We start from the raw sequence: 3,894 nt of genomic DNA, 5'->3' as shown, positions 1-3,894 counted from the left end.
GATGGGAATAGAGGAATACGGTCCCCGGAAGTGCAGAAGGTTTTATTTAAACAGGCATCAAGATCGGCACAGGCTTGGAGGGGCGAATGGCCTGTTCCTGTGCTGTAGTCTTCTTTGCTCTTTGTTCTATAACCGCTGCATTTCCTGATACTAATGAGATGGTACTAGTGTTCTCCACCGTGAAAACTGTAGCAAAATGCTGATTTAGTGTCTCTGCCTTTTCTGTATTCATCTATATTCGCTCCGCAGTCTCATCCTCCAATGGAACAACATTCACTTTTGCTGCTCTCTTCCCTTTTCTGTGCAAAGAGAAGCTTTTGCTATCGTTTTTTTAGATTTAGCGCTAGTTTTCTTTCATAATTTAACTTAGCAATTTGTATTACTTTTTAGTAACCCTTTGTTGATCTTTAAAAGTTTCCCAATCTTCCAGCCTCCCACTAGCCTTTGCAATATGGTCTGCCTTAGTTTTTGTCTTAATGCTATCCTTAACTTCCTTGCCATGATTTGGATGTTTTGTTTACCACTTCCTAGAATCTTTCTTCCTCTCTTGAATATATTTTAGTTGGGATAAACTGAATATTTCTTTAAACTTCCGCCACTGCTTTTCAACTGTCCTACCTTGTAGTCTTCCTGCCTGGTCCACTCGGATCAAATCTGTCCTCATGCCTATACAATTACCTTTTTTTAACCCCTGAATGCTCTTGTAGGACTCCAGCTTCTCGCCATCAAACTGAATTTGAAATTATAGCATGTTTTGATCAATTTCCCTGCAGGATCCTCGAGGGAAATGTCATCACAGCATGCAAGAATTTCAAATTCAGCTTCTTTAGGTTAAAGACGCAGCCAAGTGTACTTTTACAACGGGTGACATTTCGCACTGCATTTCTGACCCATATTTACTGTTATATTTGTCACTGACTGTTTGTTCTTTATCTGATGCTGCAGTGTGTATGTATTAGCCTGCAATTATTCGATAGACAACGTTAACATTTATCACTTTACTATTACAAGAGTTTATCAAACAGGAAAATGACCATTTAGCACAAATTGTATTAATGATCTTCCACTTTTCACCTCCAGTTTATAAAAAGCTCAGCAATCAAGACCTCCACATTCTGACAAAGAGTTTTTGCAGCTGTAATAAAGTGTCACTTATTTCCCTTTGCTTCCTGACTGTTTCTTTCCACTGCTCTCCTGGGGGATTCAGAATGATTTTTGTTCATCACTTGTCCCAGTTCAGGATGTTCTAGCTCCTCTGCAGCTGCTGTCCTGGAGAAATGAATTGCATTCAAAATCTTTCCTTCAGTTTGGAGACATGAGGAGAGACTGTTTACACTAGCAGTGGTGTGAAACAAATAGGCAGGGCGTTGTTCTCGTCTGGAGTTCACTCTCTGACAGGTTTCTGAAAGCAGATTTAATATTAACCCACAAACGACAGTTGGATCAAAACTTCAATTAATCTTAATTATAGTAGATGCCAGCATAGAAAGAGAATTGAGACGAAGGGATGTCATAACGTTAGTGATGAAGAACTCAACACCACATATATAGAATGTTTTATTTATAAATGATTGTTTTAGCTTTAGTTGATCCTATTGTTTTATTTATGCATTACCTTTAATCACACAAAATAATTTTCCAAACAGGAACGGCTCTTCCCCCTCATCCCCCACCAGGATGGTTTGAGGGCTCTCTGCTTCTTCCTGGAACAGAGGCCCAACCAGTCCCCATCCACCACCACCCTCCTCCGCCTGGCTGAACTTGTTCTCACATTGAACAACTTCTCCTTCAACTCCACGCACCTCCTTCAAGTAAACGGTGTCACTATGGGTACCCGCATGGGTCCCAGTTATGCCTGTCTTTTTGTGGGATATGTCGAGCATTCTTTGTTCCAGACATGCTCAGGCCCCCTCCCCCAACTCTTTTTCCGGTACATTGATGACCGTATCGGTGCCGTTTCCTGCTCCCGCCCCGAACTAGAACTCTTTATCAACTTTGCTTCCAATTTCCAGCCTTCTCTCACCTTTACATGGTCCATCTCTGACTCTTTCCTTCCCTTCCTCGACTTCTCTGTCTCCATCCCTGGGGATAGGTTCTCTACTAATATCCATTATAAGCCCACCGACTCCCACAGCTACCTCGACTACACTTCTTCACACCCTGCCTCCTGTAAGGACTTCATTCCATTCTCCCACTTTCTCCGTCTTCGATGCATCTGCTCTGATGAAGCCACCTTCCATGAATGTGCTTCTGGTATGGCCTCCTGTTTCCTCAACCAAGGATTCCACCCCCACCCCCACTGTTGTTGACAGTGCCCTCAACTGTGTTCGGCCCATTTCCCGTACCTCTGCCCTCAACCCTTCCCCTCCTTCACAGAACCGTGACAGGGTTCCTCTTGTCCTATCATTTCACCCCATCAGCCTCAATATCCAAAGGATCATCCTCCGCAATTTCCACCACCTCCAGCGTGATGCCACTCCCAAAAGCATCTTCCCCTCCCTTTCCCTGTCAGCATTCCGAAGGGATTATTCACTGCGTGACACCCTGGTCCACTCCTTCATTGCCCCCACCACCTCGTCCCCATCCCATGGCACTTTCCCCTGCAATCGCAGGAGGTGTAATACCTGCCCATTTACCTCCTCTCTCCTCACTATCCCAGGCCCCAAACACTCCTTTCAGGTGAAGCAGCGATTTACTTGCATTTCTTGCAATGTCGTGTGCTGTATTCGCTGCTCACAATGTGGTCTCCTCTACATTGGGGAGACCAAGCGCCGACTGGGTGACCATTTTGCGGAACACCTCCGCTCGGTCTGCAAGCAGGACCCAGAGCTTCCGGTTGCTGGCCATTTCAGCACTCCCCCCTGCTCTCATGCTCGCATCTCTGTCCTGGGATTGCTGCAGTGTTCCAGTGAACATCAACACAAGCTCGAGGAACAGCATCTCATCTACCAATTAGGCACACTACAGCCTGCCGGACTGAACATTGAGTTCAATAATTTCAGAGCATGACAGCCCCCCATTTTACTTTCATTTTTAGTTGTTTTTTCTTTTTTCTTTTTTACATTTTTTGCAACCATTGTTTGCATTTATTTCATTTCATCTTAGTTTGTTCAGTTTGCTCACCCACTGCTATTTTCATGTTTGCACTTGCTGCTGTTCAAAAGTCAGTCCGTTAACACCTATTCTGTACTAATGCTTTGTCTTTCAACACACTATGCTCCATGACCTTTTGGTTAGCCATGTGGCCTTGTCAAAGCTGCAACTTCTCCTTTGTTATCTCTTGCCCCATCCCCAACTCACTTACTTGTAACCTGTGACATTTTTAATATTTGTCAGTTCCGAAGAAGGGTCACTGACCCGAAAAGTTAACTCTGCTTCTCTTTCTACAGATTCTGCCAGACCTGCTGAGTGGTTCCAGCATTTCTTGCTTTTATTTCAGATTTCCAGCAACCGTGGTATTTTGCTTTTATTGTAATGTTACAAGTGTTCACATAGTAGAAAAATAGCCTTTTAGCAAAAGGTTCACTGAAATTGTTTCAATCAGCATCTCAAGTTAACATAAAGTAAATTCCACAAACTTGTGGAAACTTTCAACGTCACATTCACACAGAATCTCAAATCAGCAATGGCTCAGCAACTACATCTGCTGGTGTCTCTGCCTCACTGCAGTTAATGGCCCTCTCACCAACTCCATCTGCCGGTGTTCATGCCTCACTGCAGTTTCTGCCCCTACTGGCCATCTCCATCTGCTGGTGACCCTGTCTCACTGCAGTTACTGTGCCCCTCTCACACTCTCCATCTGCTGGTGTCCCTGTCTCACTTTAGTTACTGTCCCCCTCTCACCATCTCCATCTGCTGGTGTCACTGCAGTTTCTGCCCCCTCTCACTGACTCA

The sequence above is a fragment of the Heterodontus francisci genome, unplaced genomic scaffold (assembly GCF_036365525.1).
Source record: "Heterodontus francisci isolate sHetFra1 unplaced genomic scaffold, sHetFra1.hap1 HAP1_SCAFFOLD_66, whole genome shotgun sequence".
NCBI classification, from domain to species: Eukaryota; Metazoa; Chordata; class Chondrichthyes; order Heterodontiformes; family Heterodontidae; genus Heterodontus; species Heterodontus francisci.
The sequence above is the reverse complement of the archived record's forward strand: the minus strand, read 5'-3'. Positions refer to the sequence as shown.